Consider the following 24,024-nt stretch of genomic DNA (forward strand, 5'->3'; position numbering starts at 1 on the left):
TTCCATGAAACTTCCCAAGCATGACCTTTGAGGTACAAAATGCAACTTGCATGCAATTAAAACTGGTACATTTGTGCTGGGCATTTAGCCAAACTGTAATAGTTTGGTAAATGAGTTCTAATAATTTTCCTGATTAAATAAATGGAGTTACTTATTTAGTTTGTAACTGATATGTCTTGATATTCTCTGGTGCATAAGGCAGAGTTTATCTCTGGTTCTGGTCATTAGAGAACCTGGGGCACATTTCTAAAAAAAAGTCTTAGCAAATGTTAGAATAGGCAATGCCTTTTTGTGTTGTGCACACTGATTTACTCTTCAAGATGTTTCTGCAGCACCAGTTGTTTTTTCAGAATGGAAACTTTTCTTCTCATCAGTGATTCTTCTGGTGATCTGTAAGCTCAATACTATTTTCTGTGTAGTTCTGTAAAGCAGAACTGAGTTAATAATCTGACAAATTAATTGGTAAATGCTTGTTCAGCATCTTTAAAGTTGCTAGCAGGCTATTAGTTAAACTTTTATTCAAAACAGCTTAAAGAGAACCCCACTTCTTTCATGTGAAATGCATGAATTGGACAGACTGGTGGTTCAAGGTTTGGCAGTTAAATGAGTATGGGAAGGGTGCAAATGTAACTAGCCTGTTAATAGATGAATTAATTTCCAGTCTGCAAACGGGGTTGAACTAGGGACATAGATGACAATATAGTATTTATGACATTTGGATGTGCTTGACCTCTCTCTACTAATCATTTCAATCAGCAGCAACTTTTCTACATTTCAGCAGCATGCATACTTTTGACTTAATTGAACTGTTCTGAGAACAAAATAGACACAGTCAGTCCATACTAATAAATTTTTGCGAAGGGTAATCCATGAAAGGATTAAGAGCTCTCAGAGTTCAGAGCATGCTGGGCTGTGTGTTCTGTTGTGGTTTGATGGTAGATTCACATCTCAGAAACCTGTATTAGCAAGTGTAGGAAAACATTTTCATCAGCCAAAGGGTTTTTTTTGTTTGCTGAGCAGTACAACACTGAAGCAGTATGAAGTACTAAGGCACTCTACATGTCCTGAAGGAATGTTCATGTTTTCTGGGTGGAGAAGACTTTGGTGATGTCTCAACATGTGATGTTATTGTCCATAAAAAACATATGGTATGTGAAGCAGAACCAGTCTTCCACTTCTGCTTGAAATAATTTCAGCACGTAAAATGGCCTGCTGAACTGAAAACTAATCACAGACTGCTCAGTCCCTTGTCACAGATCAGAACCACAAATTTAATTAGCAGTGTGGATAGTTCTGGGTATCAGCTGAAGAAAATAATCTATATTATGTTGAGGATAAGTGGTAATTGACATGGGAAGACTTGCCAATACTATTAAAATGATCAGCAACAGTTGCACTGTCAGCAGTAGAAAATGTTCAGAGTTAATTTTGAATTGAAATCCCAGGGCTTTCATCTGAACACCTGCTGTTTAGAATTGGAATATGAAACATTAACTGTGATTACTTCCCCTCCCCCTCACCCCAAAAGGCACCCAAAACTGAGCAGCTGTTACTCCTTAAATTAAGGTTATGTTTAACATCAGTTTAAAAACTAATACTAGAGGCATGGCTAGATTGCATATAGAGTTCCTATGGTTCACTCTTTGTAACAAAGTAAAATTACAGTCTGCTGATAGATCAGTGAGGAGTTAGAAGTAATTTCTTGTGAAGCATACTCTGTGAGAAATGAGAACACTGGCTGTTTTGCAGTAAAGTTGAGTAACATTACTGTTCAGTGTAAAAGACAGAAGAAGAGGCAAGAAATGTTGCTTTGGCAGCCAAAGCAAAAGGCTAGCTTTATGTAGACTTTCATGTTCAAAGTACCACATAAGTTCAATGAGTATGACTAGATAAACTTATGTAGTATATATATAGCTGGTATATGTGCTAGATATTACAGTATAATGTGGGCTTGAGAAAGAAGCGCTCTTCATTTAGTAAATGTAAATAACACTAGTATGAACAGGGCTCTGGTTTTGCTGTTGTGTGTGAGTTCGTTCCTTTTAACTGTTTGATGTGATTTGGGCATGTGCAGGTGGCTTTGAACTGGACAGTGGTAAATTGTGATTATTTTCTTTTTTGCAAGGGACTGGCATGGTGTTTGTTTAGTTGCCCAAGGTATTTCTTTCTTTAGATTGTTTTCCCATGTTTTCAGTTTGTAAAATACAGATGAGTAAGATGGCAGTTTTATGAAGTACTTAGCAATAAATGGGCACAAAATGTTATGCTGTAATCTTTCTTATTCATGTTAGATACTTTCCTGTTTCTGTAATCTGTAAAATTTCCTTGATAACATTCACTACTTCACTGCACAATTGTGATAGTGAAGGGGAAAAGCCATATAGTATGTACTCTGGTTTCTTCTACACTTTTGTAATATCTAATCTTAATTACTGTGATGAAAGCTAAGACTTTATGGAGTCATTCTTTGAGGAAATGAGATAAGAATTAGCCCTGGATTTTGTTGGGTTTTTTTATTTATGTTGTTTGTTGGTTTTTTTTATAGTCCAGTTTTGTTTTCTATCAGCTTCAGGTCACTGGGTAGTTTGGGTTTTGGGTGGGGAAAAAACAGGAAGAAGAAGGAGGAGGATCTTTATTTTCTACCTTTATGCACAGTGGTTAAAGAACTCACATATTTTTTAGGTCACGTATTTTTTCTTTTTTCTGTCTTTTGCAAAAGACACTGGTTGCATGCAGGTGTTCAGGAAGCCTCACACCAATTTAATGAGAGACATACAAAACTACCCTCATTTAAAGCCAGTGATGCAGAGATTAAAGCGATATTCTGAAGGATTCCACTGATGTGGAGTACTTTTCACTTTTGAGTTCCTAATGAAAGACTACTTTGGAGCTGATTTTTTGAGGAGGTGATTGTGCCCAGACTCCTATGGGAAGCTACTGGTTTTGTGATTTTTCTACTAGTCCTAGACTTCTGCTCTTGCAAGCAGTTTGCATCATCAGAGCTTGACATAGGATGTTTGAAAAGTATGCTGGAGAAAATTACTGATATTAGCTGTCCCCTGTGAATTTTAAGTGGTTATCTATTTCCATAGCATGAGAAATGCTGTGACAACAACACAAATGGTATTGTTGCCTGGAATTTAAGGTGTTATGAAACCTCTCAGCCTTGGAAGAGTTGAGATATGGGCAGGATGGCATCAATGTCATCCAACTTGGTGAGCAGATTGCTCTCCTATGCCATTTTCTCTGTGTGTTTTCTGTAGTAGGGTATGGCTTATTGGATTTTATTTTGACTGTATGTTCCAAACATCCATGTGGATACTGTGATTTATGTTTGATATTTCCAGCCTCATCTACTGTGGGTAGAATAACCTTGTTGAGAAATGCATGTACAACAACAATTTACAAAGATAATCTAGGTACTTCCAGGTAACTGGAATTTTTACATGGTACATGCAGGTAAAAGCAGCCTCACCCGGACTGCTGGATCATTTAATCTCTGAACATGTTGAGTTCTATTAAAAAAGGTACTGGGTGGGTCAATTAGATTTGAAGCTGTTTGTCTTACTGCACTTTATTTCCACCAATATGTCATCTTTTCAAAGTGTTTGTAGAAGGTCTTTGTCATAGACTGTATTTCAAACATAAGAAGTGATTGAAAGTGGAATTGCTTTTTGAAGTCCCATTTGTGTTTTCCTTAATATGGTACAGCACTCACATTATACGTGACATATCTAACTCATCTGACTTCTGATAATTAGTATGTTCCTATGGTGAGAAATAATTTCTAACTTTCCTTTCTTAATTTTGGATGCAGCTTGTTTCTACCTTAGCTAATGGTTTGGAATTAATGTTTTGCAGGATAGTGCCTATTGTCACATAGGAAGATAAAATGAAAAATGTCTTAGGGTCTGTATTTTGGTTTATTTCACTGTCAGTGCTTCTTGTTTTCTTTCATACAGTGGAATTTGTGGAGCAGCTTGCTAAGATAAATTGGAATGAATTTACTGTAGATTTCAATATGCCCATTTATCTATAAGCTGTCCTTTTATTTAGAGATTTTCCTATATTTGCAATGGCTTCATCTTTCTTTATGCAAATTAAAGATATGCTCTGCTCACATTATGCCATCATGGCAATACAAAGGTACCATATACTAGTCAAATAAACACTTTCACATCCACTTCTGTTGTCAGTGACTTTGATTCAGAATTGGTTTGCTATAGTGTATAAAAAAAACCCCTTAAAATGCCACTTAAAAGTGACTTGTGTATCATTCCAAAATTCCGTGGATGATGGTTTTCTATTCATATAAATATATATTTATATTTTCAACAGCAGGAAGGAGGAAGACTACAGGTATTTTAATAAAAACTTTTAGGCATTTGACTGGTTAAATGTTATCGTATAGATAGGTTGATGTATCCTGGATAACATTCAGATATGCAGTGTGCTGTTAGGTATGAATATTATTCATATACTTTTTTCCCCCTTGGAACAGCTGCTGATATTTTAAAGACAGCCAGAACCGTGGTTGCCTGCGGCCCTCTCAAATGAGGCTTTTCTGTGTTGTACCAACAAAGTAATGCTATCTATTGTATGGAAAACAAAGAGAAGAATAATGAAATGAGACCAGCCTGGGATGTTTGTTTCCCATTTGCTTTTGCAAATTCTTGTGTTGAATCTAGGGCAAGAAGTATTGCTTGAAGCTAAAGGAGGAAGAAAGTTTTCACTGGATGTTAAGAAATCACTCCCAAAAGGAAGAACAATTAGTAAAATAAACAAAGTGCTCATGCAGGTATCATTACTGCAAGTAAACCACAGCTTTCCACATTAGGATCAACAAGATGCCACACAAAGAGTACAGGCTTACTAGCTGTGCTTGTAATTTCACCACATAGATCGTTTTTGGTGAAATTGCTCTAGTCACATGTGCAAAATGGCACGACCTCATTCTGAAATCACACTGCAGTCTGTCAACTTCAGTTACTTTTTCAGATTATTAAGTGACTCTCCTCTCCTGTAACGTGCTTTCTGCCATTACATTTTAACTAATTAATCATAACTTTAAATCTCCATACAAAGTGAGTAACTTCAGGTCAGGAATGCACTGCTGCTGTTTTTAGTGTACTGCTGTCCTTGATCAGTGCACACTAACAAGTTCCTAAGCATGTAAGAAATGCTGTGGAAATGAATGTAATAACTTTGAAGTTAGACAGATGCATACTAAACTATTTTGCTCAATCAGGACAATGCAGAAAAAGAAAAGTATCTTTATAATAGGGGTACATTTTCTTTTGTGGATATTACATTATAGGCTTTAATAGTATACAACAGATACCTTGGATAGTTTATTATTAGGAAACAGAGAGACGAGGGTAGAATTTCTTGTAGTAGTAGCATGAATTTTGACTACAGAATCAGAAATGGCTGGACTAGATGCTGGTCTTTGTGTAAGTAGAAGGTAAATATAACGTGTCAGCATTGCCAAGTTGTTTGTTGCATGTGTTTCTACTTAATTTTAGGTATTCTGATAATACACATAGTCTTTTAGAAACCTTATCAAAAGTATTTTGTGGTCTCATTGTTTTTAATACTTAGAGTACTCTGGTAATAATTACATTATCATGTCTTATAAGGATTCTATTACTGTAGGTATGTTCAGTCTTTTTGGAAAACACCGGAAAAATTCACAGTGTATGATCAGAGGTTGAAACAGTTTCATTCAAAATACTTCCTTTTATATTCTGCAAGGTAGTTGCCTTAAACTGTTAAAATGTTTTGGTTTTGTGAGCACAGGGTCTGAGCTTCAGAAAAGATGCTACCAAAATATCATTCAAACTTTATTAGAAAACCACAGGCAGGAGCTTCAGTGGGGAAGCACTTCACCCTGCAACAGTCTGCCTTGCCTCCATAGCATTTGTATGGGAGGATACAAGGCATGTTCCTCTGGCTGATAGGTTTGGAATGAGATCTAACAAATGTCTCAAAGTTGAGTCACTCAAAATATTCAGCCAAAGGTAGCTGAAGATGTGTTATCAGCATAAGTTTTGTCGCCAGAATTATGGGGTTCAAGATCTTTGGAAAGCCAGGTTTGCTGTTCTTGCAGCTGTTGGAGTGCAGAGAAAGGAGAGCATAGAGAGCTGGGTCCACAGAAATTGCTTCCATAGTAGCCCTGACTCGGTATATGCCAACTTCTATTGAGTAGCAATGGGAAATCTGTCTCTCTAGGGCTTGGGCACTAATGTATTAAGCAGAGGAGTCAACAGGTGTTCTGTGCCCAGAACCATGCTATTTTAAGTAGCTGCTTGTTTTGCCTACACCAAAGTTCAGGCCTGAACTTAACACCCCAAATTTCCTTTGGTCAGCTTTTGCTGAAATGTGAGATATATAAATTAATCTTGTGTGAACTTAAGTCCTTAAAGTGTTGACTACCATTCAGTAAGGTTCCGTATTTGGAGACGGTGGAGGTTTCCTTGGGACAAAAAACAGTAACGAAAATTAGGAAATATTGAAGGAAGAACAGTAGTAAAGTGGTAGAGAAATAGAAACATAAATTTATTTTTGTCTATGATGTCCTTGTATGAATAACTTTTTTTATGACTAGAATATGTCATCTTAGAACAACCACTGGAATAATGAAAGGGCCGTTTTCAAAGGACAATCTGAAAATAAAAAATATCTCTTGCATTTGTGGTGTTTGACCCTGGGTGAATGCTAGGTAACTACCAAAACAACTCTATCACTCTCCTCCACAACCAGACAGGGGAGAGAAAATATAACAAAAGGCTCATAGATTGAGATAAGACCAGGGATATCACTCAGACGTTACCATCACAGGCAAAACGGACTTGACTTGGAGAAAATTAGTTTGATTTATTACCATTTAAATGAGGGAAAACATCTTCCCCTCATCCCTCCCTTCTTCCTGGGCTCAACTTAATTCCTGATTTCTCTACCTCCTCCCCCTGAGCAGTGCAGGGGAACAGGGAATGGGGGTTGCAGTCAGTTCATCACACATTGTTTCTGCTGCTCCTTCCTCCTCATACTCTTCCCCTACTCCAGCTTGGGGTCCCTCCCACGGGATACAGTTTTCCATGAACTTCCCCAGTATAAGTCCTTTCCATGGGCTGCCGTTTTTCATTAATTGCTCCAGTGTGGGTCCCTCCCACGAGGTGCAGTCCTTCAGGAACAGACGGCTCCAGCATGGGTCCCTGATGGGGTCACAAGTCCTGCTAGCAAACCTGCTCCAGCTTGGGCTCCTCTCTCTGTGCGTCCACAGGCCCTGCCAGGACCCTGCTGCAGCGTGGGCTTCCTATAGGGTCACAGCCTCCTTCAGGCATCCACCCGCTCTGACACGGGGCCCTCCCCAGGCTGCAGGTGGGTATCTGCCCCACCATGGACCTCCACGGGCTGAGGGGCACAGCCTGCCTCACCATGGGCTTCACCATGGGCTGCAGGGGAATCTCTGCTCCAGAGCCTGGACACCTCCTGCCCCTCCTTCTGCACTGACCTGGGGGTCTGCAGAGTTGTTGCTCTCACATAGTCTCACCTCTTTCTCTCACTGGTGCAGACTTTTTTTTTTTTTTTCCTCCTCAACACACTATCACAGAAGTGCTACCACCATCACTGATTAGCTCAGCCTTGCCCAGCGGTGGGTCCATCTTGGAGCTGGTTGGCATTGACTCCGTTGGACATGGGCGAAGCTTCTAGCAGCTTCTTACACAAGCCACCCCTGTAGCCCCCCATTACTACCATAATCTTGCCATGTAAACCCACTATAGCATTCCTTAAATAACATGAAAACCAGTCAATTTCTGCACATATTTCTGTTAACAAAGAATCAATTTACTACTTAATACACTGAAAACATCTTTGCACTTCAATCCTAGTGAAAAACCAGTTTTATAACAGTATTATGACTCCCGGTTTGAGCATGAAGTCTCATTTCTGGAATTCAATTAAAGATAAAGAACCAGTGATTTCTGTAAACTCATTACAGAAAAGATGGAATCATTAAGGACATGATCAGATATCATAATGTGGATCTAGGAGACAGGCTGAAAATTTTCAGTTTTTCTATGCAAGTAGAAATGTCAGCAAGAAAGTATGTGTGCTCACGTTCGTAACGGACTAAGAGAATCTAGGGAGAATGTCAGGGAAAAGGAACTGTTGCATGAGGAGGCTCAGCTACAGGAATGTAGCTCTGTACTGAAGTCCAACCAATTAATTCTTTAAAGCAACCACCAAGGCCCACCCAAGATGGGCAGGAGTCCGAGAAATGGAAAATATATTGCAGTTTCATTTTTATATACTTTAAACCCAAACTAGATGTAAACACATTGAACTATGAGAAGGAAAAAAACCTAATCCCAATTTATTTGAAAGAAGACTGTCTATTTATGCATTTCTCATTTATTCTACATTTTGGACACTTGATATGTATTTTTTTTATGTATGTATATATCAGGATAATGTGCTACAAGGTAATGGCCCTCTTCTTCCATCTCTATTCCCTTCTTGTTTTGGCTTATCACAGATTATTTTTTTTTCAATGGATCATACTATGCTATGGAAAGGTCTTTCTGTTGTCTTGCTATGATTTTCTGCAGTTTGCTGTTGTCTGTTCAATAATTATGCTACAGTAATATATCTAACTCCCTGGTATGGGACACTGATAAGCTCATACTAGGCTTGTATGATATCAAAAATAGCAACATATATTTTTGTTTCATATCTGTGGTCTGGTTTCTGGTACCAGAGTCTCTGTAGTTCACAGTCCATTCCCTAAACCATGGCTTATTAAGTGCTTTGACTGATGGGTAATAATAATCCCAAAGGAGAAAACAAAAAAGTCTGTGTTAAAGAGTATGTCCCAAGACTTGAAGCAGTCATTTGTTCTATGTCAAATGGAGCTCAGCCCTAACGGGTTCCTGAATTATGATCATTTCAGTTGGTTTGATATCAGTTTGGACTGTTTGAGCTGCCATTTTTGAAGGTTACATTTGTTACAGGGCCTTCAGGCCACTTCCAATATTAACTAACAGATTATGACACCCAGTAGAGTTCATCTCGTTTAAAATGATATATCATGCAAAAAGATACCCAGTCCTGTTATGAAACCGGTAAATTTATTTAAAACAGAGTCTCTGGCATATTTTGTTTTTCAAGGGAATTATTCCCCTTTATTATCCTCATCTCCATTAAATTGCAATTATAGTATAAGGGACATTATAGACAAAAGATACTAAAATTTCTTCCTTCCCAATAATGGTTTTCATACCTAATGTTCTTTTTTCACCTTAGGGAACCTGAAAGATAATCTCATGAATGCAGTCTTGCGTCATACATTATTTTGGCATGCTAACAAACCCCATTGTCTTTCTAGGATGTATAAAGTGTGGAGGAAGGCTTACTTTTTTTATTTTTCTCCTTACTCTTACTTACTTACACTTACTCTTTTTATTTTTCTCCTAATTAGATTGCTTTTTCATAGCTACATGTAATGTTGTAAAAGAGTAGAGGAACAAATCAGCTAGGCTTGAACTGTGCTAACATTCCCAAGTATTGAGAAGGTGGCCAAGATAAAGCTTGTCTATGCTAGATATATTGTTTCCCTTCAAGTAGAGGTATGGGCCTACTCTCTGAAGTTCCCTTCCATGTTGTTTGTGTTGAAATGTAAAGTTACATGGATTGATACAGCACATTGTAGTTTGGAAAGGGAAATAACAGGCAATATTACGCCTTTCATTTCTATTTAAACTTGCAGAATTTTATTTTATCAATTTAAGGCACCAAAATAAAGTCATTGTTTCAGAAGCAAAGTTTTCAGTTTATGAAGTCACTTCAATGATCAGCAGCTTAGTGCTGATGTTCTGCTGCAGTGCTGTATTTGCAGAATACTAACAACATTATCTGTGCTGCACAAGACACAAATATAAAGGGAATTTCTGCTCCATTGAACTCCCATCCCAGAAAGCAGACACAAAGGGCTCAACTTGCTGTGCATGCCAGAGAAAGGAGGTGATTTTAGATGCAATCCCATGTCATGAAATAATTTCTGGAAGGCTTCTCTTTCTGCTTTCAGGTTTTGGTGCCTTTGGTTGGCAGCTGCTATTTACAAAATATTTTGCAGTGTCTGGGGTCTTTCCAAAGTGGTTTTGATAACCTCCGGCAGGGAGCAGAAAAAGACTTCACTTTCTGGAGCAAGTTATAGCTTCTTTCTTTGATAGATTCTTATTTCTAATAGGCATGTTGAAATCAATGAGGATTTCCTTGTCTGATGACTAAGATATTATTTTTTTTTACTGTAGTGTCTCTCCTTAAACTTCAGATTGTAAGGACATCTTTCAGTTCAGTGCTTAGATTCTCTGAAAGTTGAAGGACAAAGAGTCCACTGAAAGAAATCAAGTTCCTTTTTTCTACTTACTCAGAATTGTGCTTTCACTGATTTTTACGGATAATGCTATAGTGATAACTACAGGCTTGTGACTACTGTTTGTTTGCTGGAGAATTTGTGGTAGGAACAATAGGAGATAAATACAAGCTGGAAGGACAAAGATGTGCAACAATGGACATAGGCTATCTGTCTAGGTTGCTGGTAAAAAATAATGCAGCTTCACAAAAATGAACTCTTGAAAAAAAAGCCTGTGATATGGGTATGCAGAGTCTCCCTGGAGAGTGATGGGTAGGAAAGTCAATATGGACAGTTTTTTCTCTAAGGTTTTTATTGTCTATGAAATTATTAAAACAGACTCAGTAAGTTAAAATCTACATGATAAAGCCGAGAATGTTTCAATGAGTCCCTAAATAAAGTCTTAATTGTTTTATGTTTCATATATGAAGGACTCAGGATCTCACTGGGGTTCACCAATGGGCAGAAAACTTAATACTCAGAAATCTATGCTTATTGACTGTGATTGTTGCTGGAAGTTTCTAATCATAGAGGAGACAGAATCTAAAAAGAAAACCCACATAGGAACAGTAGGGGTTTACTTGTTATTTGAATGGCTGTCCCTCACTCTTCTGTACTGCAGCAAACTGAAATAGTCAGAAGTTAGGTGCTCTGGAAAGAGCTAACAGGCTAGGAAAAGCTGCAGCTCACAAGGCAACAGAAAGTTGTCTAAGCAGAATTAAGGAAAGAAAAACTTTTTTCAGGGGGAAGGTTATAGATTCAAGTACTTTAATCTAAAACACCAAAGCATGCAGTAGTTAGTGAAGGGATAGTACTTCTTCCAAAGATTAGAGGGGCATTTTCCAGAAAGTTTTATGATGCATATAAATTTGTTGACACATCCGCATGTCTAAAATAGATAATTTTGAACAGCTTCACACTGTATGATGCCAAAAGTTCCTATATAGTTCATAGAAATGTACACAAAAGGGTGGGAAAATGCTTAAAATACAAAATGCTATGTTGTTAGCCTTACTGGAACACAAAAAATATGTGAAAAGAATGACTATAAGAAATACTGTAAGAAAATAAATGCATAATTTGAGAACCACAGATTTAGATAACGCAAAGGGGTCATTCCTAGAAAACATGCCTATACCATGCTGTTTAAAAAAAAAAATACCCTATGTGTATGGTCTTTTTATGCGACCTTCAAAAGCAGGTGAGTGCATAACAATAAAGAAAAAAGTCTGGAGAGGAGGAATATTCTTGGGCAGAGGAGGAGTATTCTTGGGCAGCACACCCCAAATTTGTGAGAGCAGGCGGTGGTTGGCTGTACTGGGTGTGACTGCATGGCAGTGACAAAAGCAAATGGGATGCAGAGCTTGCTGTTCAGAGAGGGTGTGCACTGTTTGGAGAGAGGGAAGGGGAAAGAAATGGAAACCAGAGAAAGCCTTCAGTAGTCTGGCAGCATATCCATTTCTTGTGGTGAGAAAATAAAGAGGTACTGGTAGGATGTGGTAGGTTAGTACATTTGGCAGACTTGAAAGGAATGGAGTCAAACATTTTCTCAGCGTTTGGTAAATAGTCAGGGTTGAGAGGTGGAGAGGGGGACACAGTGAGCTCTGCAGAACCCTCTTGCTTCATTTCATTTTGGAAGAGAGATTTTCTTCACTGGTGGTAGACATCAGAGAGCATTGTTTTGTGGGGAAAAAAACCCACAAAACTACTTAACCCTTCTGTTGTTTGGTGGGAAAAAAGAATCTTTTTTTTTTGTCTATCAGCTCACTGAGAGCTTGACACTTCACATTATTGAGAACACTTAACAATTGTTGACCTGATCTTTCATTGTATTTGTGTTTTATGGCTGTGTTTTGGTGTTACAGGCTATAGCTCTGGCTGACAGGCAGCTCATATCAACCAAAGCACCTGACATGAAAGCAGCAGCTAGGGAAATCTTGATAATAGTGACCTTCAGCTTGTTAAACCATTTGATTTGGTGAGTTGGGAACTCTGGCAGTGAATTTGTACAGGCTCATGGGGTGAGGAGAAGTGGGAGTAAGCCACACAGCTCCAAACAACATCTGAAAGGTGCCTCATTTTTTTTCTCAGCAAAGCACTGACCTGCCCTTCTGATCATTGTAGCAGAAGTAGGAGTCTTAATATCATTAACAGCAATAACAATAATATGATAATAAAGCATTAAAAATAAAATGTATAGATCTATTGTTGATTCAACCAATCTATGTTTTCAGCTTTCCCGTTGCCATTGCCTGTTTCATATTTTTCCTGTATTGTTGGACTGCTTATTGCCATTTTGGATAAATAGCTCTGTGGGGCACAGATCCTGTCTTTTTGGATGACTGCTCTACAAAGAACTGCTCATATAGCAATTGCCGCAAAAAGCTATGTCTGCCTTCAGCTACAATGAAGCAGTAACTGAGCTTCCCTGCTGAACCATTTAGTACTTGATCTGAAAGCTGTGCAAGTGTGCAGTGCTGTGCCATGGCAATAGCTTATGTCTTGTTCAACTGTTATATTGTATTCTATTCTTAATAATAAATTCAGTGGAAAATACAGCTAGTTATCCAACCAAATAACAGATTTTTTTGCTAAAATACATAAAGGTAAATAATTCCAGTTAACCAATGGATAGCTTTAGATGGCAAGCTGAATATGTTGTAGGTGAAACATATCAGTCCTAGAAATCATAACATCAGGACTGTGGGTGATGAATGTGTTCTGCAGTAGCTCATTTCTTGTTGTCTCTTCTTAAAATTTGTTAGTAGCAGGCAGAGCCTCCAAACTCCACTGGGGGTAGTGAGGTTAGAACATTAATAGCTGATGCTCATGGTTTATCGCTGAAGGTTATCTGCTGTACATATCACAGGTACCTGTGTACGTATCACAGGACTACCATGGTTGTGACTGTTACTTTACCCATTGTCTTTGATTTTTGCAAAAGGGTAAGTTTATTTGCTCAAACAGCATTCTGCTCTAAACTAGTCAGTGCTGTGGTGGTCTACTCCTTGTAATCCAGACTGGCAACTGTGCCAAACATCTTGGCAGTACTTCAGAAAGATAGTGTTTATGTTTAAGGAAGGTGATGCATTGTGAAAGCTGTCATGTTATGTTGCACTGATGGAGGGGCCAACTGGAATTACTGAGACAGAACTCTCTTCAATCACTGTAACCTGTGATTTCTGAACTGAAAAGTGCTGTTTTTTTTTTTTAAACCCAGCGAAAATGCATCTTTAGATACTTTGAGGCAAAACATGCTACAAACACCATAAATATTGTCCATCGAATATTGCATACATAGGGATCTTTGTCTAAATATGTCAACTGCAAGAACACTTAAGAATGAATTTTTGCCCAGGAAGATTAATGCATGAAAACAAGATGTAAAAAGTAACTGACTAATGTTTAATGAAGGTGCATGCTATTCAGGTCAACCAGTTAAATTTCTGACCTGCCTTTTCTTACCAAATGCAAGCTAAAATAGAATTCTTGGCTGAACAATACAATCTGATTATAGTCTTGGAACTTCAGTGTTTGCTATTACCACATATCTCAGTAGTGTTTATTATTTGGGGCTCATTACTGTGCTTATATAATTTCTGCACAGAAAATAGTTGGCTTATGGGAAATCATAGAATGGGATGCAGCAAGGAACCATTTGGATTTGATCAACCCATCATACCGTACATCACCTGCTCAGCATTACTGTAGGACTTTTTGCTAAAGTTACTTCAGAGTTGCAAAATCACAAGTTGGCAGCCTTGTCCTGCAGGCCACTCCTTCATTTGTTCTGATCTGAAGTATGTTGGTACGTATGAAGAGGGCCATATTCAAGTGGCACAGTTGAATGTGGTGGGATGAGCCTTTGGTAATGTTTAAAGTGAGGCAGGTAACTAATACTAATTTCATTGTGTCTTGCCTGCCCACAAGTCCGGGATGAATGAGAATTAGATGAGGAAATGGGATATGGGGTGCAATGGGGCTTGTCTGTGACTATCCATCCTAACATTTTCTGCGTAGTTTTAATGAGCTAGCGTGCTATGCAGTTGCAGTTAGTAAGAGGTAATGACAGACATGACTCTACTTTGGGAAGTGTAAGCTAGCTGCATGAGCAGTGGGTGTGTCAAGAGGTAAATCTTGTAGCTGAGTCACTGGTTTTACAGAACTCCAGTGCAATGCTACCTCATTTGCTTGCTTTTTTAACTTTCCGGAAGATATGATGTAGTAATTGGTGTGATTTCCTTACTAATCTAATGTCTATAATACATACTTTAACCTAATGAGTCCTGAAAACTACTCTAGCTGTAGCAGATGAACAAGTTGCTGAGATGTTTTTTGGCAGGGGTTTCGTTTTTTCCTCTCTTGAAAAATTATAGAGAACTTTCAGAAATACTTTGATTGTGAATTGTTGTTTCTCAGGCAGTTCATGTACTGACTTAGGGAAGCCCTGGAGCAAGGAGCAGCTACGTGGAAATGTGACCTTGCTCTGTAGTGCTTTGCTTCTGATTATACGTGAAGCCTCACTCGTTGTTACAAGTAGTAAGAATCAAACCTTGTTTAGCATGTGCAAGGTCACAGTACATCTACAAAAGCAGACACCAAATCAGTCAGTATTCATATGTTACCGCAAATCACAAAGAGAGAGAGAGAGAGAGAGAGAGAGAGAGTAACCATATCAAGAGAAGATGAGAAGCAGACAGTGAAAGGAACTCAGAGACCAGAATTATGGCCCAAGCTAAATTAAATACAAACCAGTAATTTCACATTGGTATTTCATCTTTTAGATATTCTACTTGTTTTCTTATGCAAAATAACTTTTCAAAGGGTAGAAGAGGAGACAGAGCTTTAGGAGCACTATTCATTCATGTTTCTCTATCTATGCTTCATGCAGACCTTGGCACCAAGAGAATAAGCTAGTATTGAACGATGTCTGATAGTGTGCACCCTGCAACAGCTTTTGTAGTTATGTTATTATCCTCTCCAGTTATTAAAATCTTAAGAAAGATTTCTTTGAGATTGTGAAAGTGGCTTAGAAATGCAAGTTTGAAAATCATCAGTGGCAAGGCCCCTTTATCTGGCTTGTATGTGGTTTGTTTGTGGTGGGGTTTTTTTGGAGATGCTAGGTAAGTTATGTGGAGTGGGCTTTGCTTCAGATGTCCAGCAGCAAAACACTTGCTTGATGAATCTAACTTAGTGTCATGTTTTGGGGACATCCAAGGCAGCTGGATATGATGCTGTTTCTTATAATGCCATCTACATAGATTCTGTGCTTTTCCACACTTGTTGGGTGCAACATCTGCTCTCAGTAATAAATTTAAACTTTTTAGACCCTTTCATTTTACATTTTAAACTCTAGAACTCTGGTGGCAGTAAAGGCATGCAATATAAATAGAAAATAATAATTATATCTGTGATATAGCTAAAGATATATCTCATATAATGAATAAGATTACATACCATCATTCATTAAAGTATGTGACTGTACTGTGTGTATATATATTTAAGAAAAGATGAGATTGTAATCCTTACATGTCTTGAGAGCTAAAGGCTTTAAAAATATATATAAAAATTACCAAATAACAAAAAAACAAACAGTTCACCAAAAAAATGTTATTAGTATAAGCTACCCACTTTCGGTGACAATGTACAATCAGTGAAGGAGGACAGAAACTCACCAGCTGGCTTTGCTGTTGTTCTTACTGCCCAAAGAAGTGTGCTGGCTGCTCCCACAGGAGTAGGACTCAGTCTCCATCTATTCACTCTGTCACAAGAGGAACTGTGAGTGCCAGGGTTGGGTAATGTTGTTCATTCCTCTATGGCATTGCCTCTTTTCTCTGGTCATTAACTAGGACAATGGCCTAGTGCTGCAGCTGGGTCAGTAATGTCACCTGATTTATAATATGTTAATAACTAGAAGTTTCTAATTTATTTTCCTTTTGCTTTGTATTATACAGCTTTGACTAAAATGTTTGGTCTTGGATATTAGAAAATGTGTAAGTGGTGATAATTTTCTTGTAAAATTACAAAATTTTCTTACATGCATAACACTGATCCAAAGGGAGAAGAGAGCTCATGAAATAAGGATACTTTAGCTTAAAATTCAGCTTATCAGTTAAGCAATTTTCAGTTTGATATTTTTGGATTTGTTATGCAAAGTCCTTAAGCACATCCCTCTGGGAAGGAGGAAGCTCTAGAGTAATTTTTTTTGGCTGAATCTGGACTGTAAAACATAGGTGAAAGGTATTAGGTTGGTGCTGTAAATATGAGGCCTTTATTGCAACTAGAACACCACTTAATGAAATAATCCAAAGTCTGGTGAAATCAGTAGAAAAATATCTACTGAACACACTAACTCAGTATCAAAATGTGACCTACAGTCATTTTTTTTTTTGAGATTATGTTTTATAATCAGAAATGAAGTTACTGAACTGGCACAAAAAATTATTCCTAAGGTTGAAACATCTGTATCTATCATAAAAACTTATGTGTTATGAGATTAAGAAATCTTATGGTTTATATAAATAATATATCCAAAGACAAGATGCCACTGATATTCAGGGAATGGGGGTCAACTGTTACTGTCCGTATCTGACTGTACGGGAAGATTTATCTTCTCTTTTTGCCCCACTGCTGGCTTATTCTTGCTGAGTGCAAATGCCTTTTGGGAGATACGTGTATGTCTTCTTCAGGCTGAGACCATGCTTGTTAATTTCTTCCCTTTTTATTTACTGCCTTCTGGCTTTTGTTTGTTTGTTTGAAAATTGAGTTTCACAGTGACACATTTTGTACTTTATTTACTAAACATGTTAAACTGTAGCTTCTATTAAAACCTGAAGTAACTGTACAGCCTATTCCCTTTGGCTATCTTGAGATGATCTGGGACTACCCTCGAAATTCTACTGCTTCCCTTTGTATATGTTTAGTTGCAGTCTTTTCATTCTGTTAGACTCAGTTGTCTTGGTGGTTTTGTTTACAGTATCTTTAGTTTTGATAGAAGATAAATGTAGCCTTACAGAGAAATCTATATCCATACATACTCTTATCAACTGCTTTGATCATGCAAATTTTTTATCTTGTTTAGGTAATGTTTAATGAAGTTATGTTGCCACACTACTGTCCATTTCTGTTGACTAGACAACCTTTTTGGTATCATTAAGAGTAAAATATTAAAACACTGATCTGTCTTTCTTTACTCCATTTTATTCTGTGTCTGGTCATTGCAGGTATAATGTAATTTTCCAGATTTGTAGGTACATTGCTATTTGTGGATCTTACTTTGCCTATTTTAATTTATTTTTTCTTTCTTTAATTTCTATTAGTTACTATCTTAATACTTATATTTTCCTATTTTGAACACAGTTATGTAAACTATTTGTACATGAAGTGCAGGAAAAACCAGTATGTTGAAAATCTATCTATATACTTTAGGTAGACTGTGTGTTGTACAGAACTAGCTCTTTATTTAGTTTTTATTGTCCAGGTCCAGTACAAAACAGAGAAAAGCTATCAAATCCTTTCCTTTTCAGAGGGAGTTGGCTTTCATGTCCTTATTCATCTGTCCCTAAACTTCACAGTGTCCTCCTATGTGACACATAGGATTCTAGCAATGGCAGTGTGCAGCTAGAATTTTAATTAAGGATGTTGTTTTCTTTTTGTGTTGAAGAACTTTTTGATGAGCTCAAATGCATCAAGTATGTGCATATCTGACAGTATAAAGAAGTAAAGGACAAAGACCTGTGCTTGCTCTCTGTCAGAGACGTTTTAAAATATTTTGCCATTTGATGTGCTTCATTCCACTGTAGAGGTAGAAAAGCTGTAATTCTGCTTCATGAATTGTCTCTTCCATTTGCAGTCATGGAAGTGCTTCTACTGTGGAGCTGGTGTAGTGTACGTGTCATTTTATTTTTATCTTCATTGAAATGCAGCGGGGACTAGGCATGAATCCACTAAACTGTCTTGGAAATGGAAATGTCTTTCTGTGACTGGTTTAGTGTGCCTTTTTGACTGAGAATTGGAGGCATCCATGTTGCTTTGACAAGCTTTTTAAACATCCAATTCATTATTGCTGATGCTGTGAATTTCATTATTACAAGATCTCTTTCAATGTATGGACTGATAAACCGCATTCTGTTTAACAGTAGGATAGAGATTTCGTGGTTGAATGTTCTCCAGGACTGAGTAACTATTGAACAGCATGTGCTGGCTAGTCTAGAAAAGGATCTGATGATCTTCTTTAACCATTCAAGTATGGCAGATAAGTTCTGTATGCCAAAAAACTCAACCCCCCAAAATCCAAAATAGTGCACTGTGTGCTTAGTGTTTCACCTTCAAATGTCAATTTGACAGCAAATGCTGCCTGATTCTTTAAGTATGAAGCCATTCTACTAAATGAAATAGGCTTAATTTGTAAACTTCATTGAAATAATTGAATTAGTCCAGAACTAATGTCCTTTCTACAATCCAGTAGAATTGTTTCACTGGTAGTATATGGCTGTTAATTTGGGGGAAATTGTGTTCTACTATAGCACAAATGAATGCATTTGTCACAGAAGAATGGTTGCTTGTCACCCACCCGTCTGTGACTGACTGACTGAGTTGTTCTGTAGCCATGTGGGAATGATATCCCACAATTGTGAATTTATTTTTCTTTCGGTGTATCTTTGAGGTAGGAGCTTCTGCTTAAAACAAAGCACCAACATTCTCATTGAGCAGCTTTCAGACATTATTTAGATTATACAGAGAAAAAGAAGCTACAATTGTAATACTATGTGCTTTAAATGAGACAGAGGCAAGTGATAAAATAAAACTTCAGGTTTCAAAAAGGCAGAGAGAGTAGTCTCTCAAAGGAAAAAATCCCCAAAGAAGTGAAAGGGAGAGTAATTATTCTGAAACATGCTGCTGAATTAATGAAATTGCTAAGTAGTGAAATACAGTGACACATATTTTACGAAAACATTCTGCATTTGAAGAAGGGTGTTGTAAGGTGTTGCTCATTGCGGCATGCTTTATTGCTACCTGTGTGGCTTTCCTAAAGCCTGTGAGTTGTTGCATGCCTGCATCTGTTTAGTAACAGTGGTATCGTGTTAAAATAATTATGAGTCAACAGCAGAAGTGCAAAGCTGGAAAGATTGTCTCTCTGATGTGAGGTTTGTTTGGCTTGTACATCCCTTGTACGAGCTGCAAACCAAACAAAATAATTCTTGTGTTGGAGACTTCCTACAAGTAGGACATCACATGTTCCCAAGGGTGTAAATAGCCTTCCCTGTCTGGATACTGTTGCAAGGTCTAACCTAAAACTTAAGTTTGTTATATAGTGGATATGAAATAATTTCATGAATTTTCACCCTTTCTCATGCTTTAACTCCAGCTGGCAACTAAGCACTACGCAGCTGCTTGCTCCCTCCCTCCTGGTGGATGAGGGAGAGCACTGGAAGAGTGAAACTGAGAACTCAGGGGTTGAGATGAAGACAGTTTAACAGGTAAACAAAAGCCATGCACACAAGCAAAGTAAAACAAGGAATTCATTCAGCACTTCCTATTGGTGGGCGGGTGTTCAGCATCTTTAGGAAAGCAGTGCTCCGTCAGACATAACAGTTACTTGGGAAGACAAATGCCGTAATGCCAAATGCAAATGTCCCCTCCACCTTCCTCCTCCCCCCAGCTTGTATATACTCAGCATGACATTCCATGGCGTGGAATACCCCTTTGGCCAGTTCAGGCCAGCTGTCCTGGCTGTGCCCCCTCCCAATTTCTTGTGCTTCTCCAGCTTCCTTGCTGGCAGGACCTGAGAAACGGAAAAGTCCTTGACTTAAGTATAAGCATTACCCAGCAACAGCTAAAAGCATCAGCGTGTTATCAACATGGTTTTCCTACCAAATCCAAAACACAGCATTACCAGCCACTAAGAAGAAAATTAACTCTATCCCAGCCAAAACCAAGACACCCTTGCTGAGCTCTGCAGTGTGCACTGGCGGTTTCACTCATCTTGTTCCAGGTCTGTGACTCATCTCTGGGGGGCCTAAGCCAGCGATGTTATTTCCAAATATTCTGCCAGTGCCTCATGAGGTATGCGTTAAGCAAACCTGGAGTCACTTGATGAAAGGCTGGGCCTTGAAAATGCCATAGGGAGTGTTAAGGGCCATTCCCAGATAAAAGAATTGTAAAATGTTCTTTTAGCTGCCATGTTGTGGTTTAATCCCGGATGGTGACTAAGCCCCACGCAGCCACTTGCTCACTGCCCCAGGTGGGATAGGGGAGAGAATCAGAAGAGTAAAAGTGAGAAAACTCAGGGATTGGGATAAAGACAGTTTAATAGGGAAAGCAAAAGCTGCACATGGAAGCGCAGCAAAACAAGGAATTAATTCACTAGCTCCTATCGGCAGACAGGTGCTCGGCCTTCTCCACGAAAGCAGGGCTCCATCCCGCATAACGATTACTTGGGAAGACAAATGCCATAATGCCAACTGGCCCTCCCTTCCTTCTTCCCCCAGCTTATATATACTCAGCATGATGCCGTATGGTATGGAATACTCCTTTGGCTAGTTTGGGTCAGCTGTGCCTCCTCCCAATGTCTTGTGCCCCTCCAGCCTTCTTGCTGGCAGGGCCCAAGCAACTGAAGAGTCCTTGACTTGGTGCAAACATCACCCAGCAACAACCAAAATATCATTGTGGTATCATCATTGTTCTTATACCAAATCCAAAACACAGCACTACCAGCTACTAAGAAGAAATTTAACTCTATCCCAGCTGAAACCAGGATGCATGTGCTTTCTTGTGTCTTCCAGAGATGGTCAATGAGCTCTCAGAGTAGACACCCATCCCATTTTGAGCAGAAATTGATAAATGCTCTGGTTACTTTTGAAGTGACGCTGATTAAAAAAACCCCACAAAACACCACACAAAAACAACACCCAAAAAAAAGCAACATCCTCGCTCCCACTGCAAAAAGACCAACCATAAACAGTTACTGGTTAGTAGTCCGTGTCTGGCAGGCTTTCAAAATCTGGGGGTAAATGACCATGCAAAGGCATTTACTCTCAGTGTTACATTCAATGCAAATGTGGTAGAAAAGTGCCTTGGAGCCAGAAGATAAAGCCTTGTTGGCTGTACTTTTTCTGCTTGTTGTGAAGTGGATAAGAAAAATACTTGACTTAAATGGAACATTAAGCTCTTCTGGTTGGGTTGATTAGACCTGTTTCATCAGATTACAGTAATTTAAATGCAGTGGTTGTTTAAAATTATATTTGGCGTGTAAAGTAACTGACACAAGAGTATACTAAACATACAGGCTCTTCGTTAACAGATAAAACTCTGGAAGGTTTGTAGAGTGCATATACTGGTTCATCATGGAGGTGGGCATAACCCTGATTAACCTTTCTACCAGCGGTTAATTTGGCCTGGAGTATATAAATTTTCTGTGAATTCTTTCATATTTTTGTAAGCCTAGCAATATACTGTTCTTCGGGAACAGATTTTATTTTTTGTAAACAGGGACTTCTCCACTGAACGCAATGTAAATTGCAAGGACATGTTCGATTAAGAAGAACAAGTTACGAAAATATCTCTTGGAAATAATTATGGTTGATCCCACTGTCAGGCAGGAATATAGACTGGATATTTTACTGGTGTCTCCTTCAGCAGTATTTTCTATAGTTCTCTTACCAGGAATATTGGAATTAACTAAAAATGGTGGTAAGGGGAAAAAAGGGAAAGGAAAGGTTATTAATCTTCTATTCTTGGCTTTGCACAGTGGCTTGTGACATGGGCTTACTCTTCCATGACTCTGTAGAAAGCAGAGTGTGCTCATGGATACTGTTTTTGAAGATGTGGAGGCTCTTGAATGTACAAATGCTTCCCTGTTTTTCACTGACACCTAAGGATGTCTTAAAGGCCTCAAACAGCTGTTTGTTCCTTTTAAAGTTTGTACCTTACATCAGATGTGGCATACAGAGGTAGACACACTGTATGGTTTGAGGTGCATATTTTGCCAAGTTGTCTGTAAAAGTGACTTCTAAGCAGCCTGTAAAATAAGTTAATGGGAGAAGTTGCAAAGCTGTTGGTTGCCATTGCCCTCTGCTCCCCCATTCTCTGTATTATTTATTATCGAGACTTGCTACAATTGGGCAGGACAGCAAGGCAAAAGAGAAAGATGAAATGTATAGGTGGTGGGACTAAAAAAAAAGGTACGTTGGTAAACAGCTATTGTAATTTCATGAGTCTGGTAGAAATTGAAGTGTCAGTATTATTCTTACAGAGAGGACAACAATACATCTTTCTAATGTACCCTTTCCTCACCAATATGCAGCTGGTAAGATTTTATTGATTGCCTCTGTTAAATTTTTACTCCTGAGTATTTCAGCACTGACATTTTGGGGGTTTTAATTTACCTTTCCTCAGAAGGTTTCCTTATTTCTCCAAATAAGGAATTTCCCTTTCCTGTAAGCCTTCAGCATCGTGTAGAAAGAAGATCCAGGATGTGGAATATATTTTTTTTTTGGTATAATAGTCTATTTAAGGAGTAATGTATTGCTTGTTTATTTGCCTTTTGGACTATTCTCTATACCCAGAGGTCCACAGCTACAGAAAGGTTCTCTACCTGAAGTTGAACAGGATGTTGCAGCCATTGATTATCGCAGTGCATTGCAGCGACCTCCAGGGGTTTTTAATCCAACAGAGTATACCAGTGAGTGAAAGTACTGACTTTAGAAAGGCTGCAGAGTTTGAAAGAGAACAGCTAGTTTAATAAGAGAACATGAGCAGGGGACACGGAGTGGTCCATTTTATCTGTGCGGTTTTGAACTAGAGCTTAGTAAAATGGAACAAATGGTCCCAAAATGAGCTAACTGTCTCAACTCAGACCCAGGCTTCCTTAACTCTGCATGTCTTTAACTCCTTTGACAGCTGTCTTCCACTGGGACAGAGGTGAAACTTCGCCAGGCTGCATTTGTTGAGCAGTGGTCCCCAGATTTGCAGCTCTCCCCAGGAAGACCTCAGAGCAATTACAAGTGTGTCACCTGGACAAAATGTAAAACTTCGCTGTCAGATTATCCTATCCCTGGTAAGGCATCTGGGGCCACCTAATTACTGATGAAAACAAGCTTAATAAAAAGGAAAATCATTGCAAAAGTAGTGAACTGCTATGGATATGTTACATGTTTGTGAAATGTTCATATTGCACTGTGATGAGTATACGATAAAGATGAAAGTAATAGCAGGAGAATCAGTACAGAATAAGAAACGATTTCTAAAGGTGTTCTTTAGTTTGTAGCTATTGTTTGTAGTCTGCCCCGTGTGAGGAAGAATTGATTGTGACCAGACTACATTTATGAAAAATGCCTGTGAGTGTTATGACAGAGCTGGTTTTGATTTGACCAGTCAATGAACCTTTGAAAAACCACTGAATGAATATGATGTTTTGCATGATAGCTGTAAGCCTGGACAGCATGTGGGTGAGCTAAACTGTATTCTGTAGACATTGACCTATTTATTTGTGTATCTTGCTGTGAAATTTCACCTCTAATTCCAGTATTACTTCCCTTCCATGAGATGACTGTGCAGCTGTGGATCCTATACAAAGCCTTACGCACTTGTTTACCTCTGCTGTCTAGAGG

The 24,024-nt window shown here is 38.4% G+C and overlaps 1 protein-coding gene across 9 annotated transcripts in view; it reads left to right on the top strand.

Annotated features, from left to right (window-relative positions):
* MAPK10 (mitogen-activated protein kinase 10) overlaps positions 1 to 24,024 on the top strand; it is a 169,223-nt gene that overhangs the window by 35,917 nt on the left and 109,282 nt on the right. For 5 of the 9 annotated variants that reach the window (XM_037395597.1, XM_037395556.1, XM_037395588.1 and 2 more), the window contains exon 3: positions 23,315 to 23,471. The exons of 3 other annotated variants lie outside the window; for them this stretch is intronic. The gene's annotated coding sequence lies outside the window, so the exon portion shown is untranslated. Of the gene's footprint in view, positions 1 to 19,781; positions 19,894 to 23,314; positions 23,472 to 24,024 lie in introns of those variants that run through there. One more of the 9 variants, XM_037395581.1, reaches the window with a different exon arrangement.

The sequence above is a fragment of the Falco rusticolus genome, chromosome 1 (assembly GCF_015220075.1).
Source record: "Falco rusticolus isolate bFalRus1 chromosome 1, bFalRus1.pri, whole genome shotgun sequence".
Lineage (NCBI taxonomy): Eukaryota > Metazoa > Chordata > Aves > Falconiformes > Falconidae > Falco > Falco rusticolus.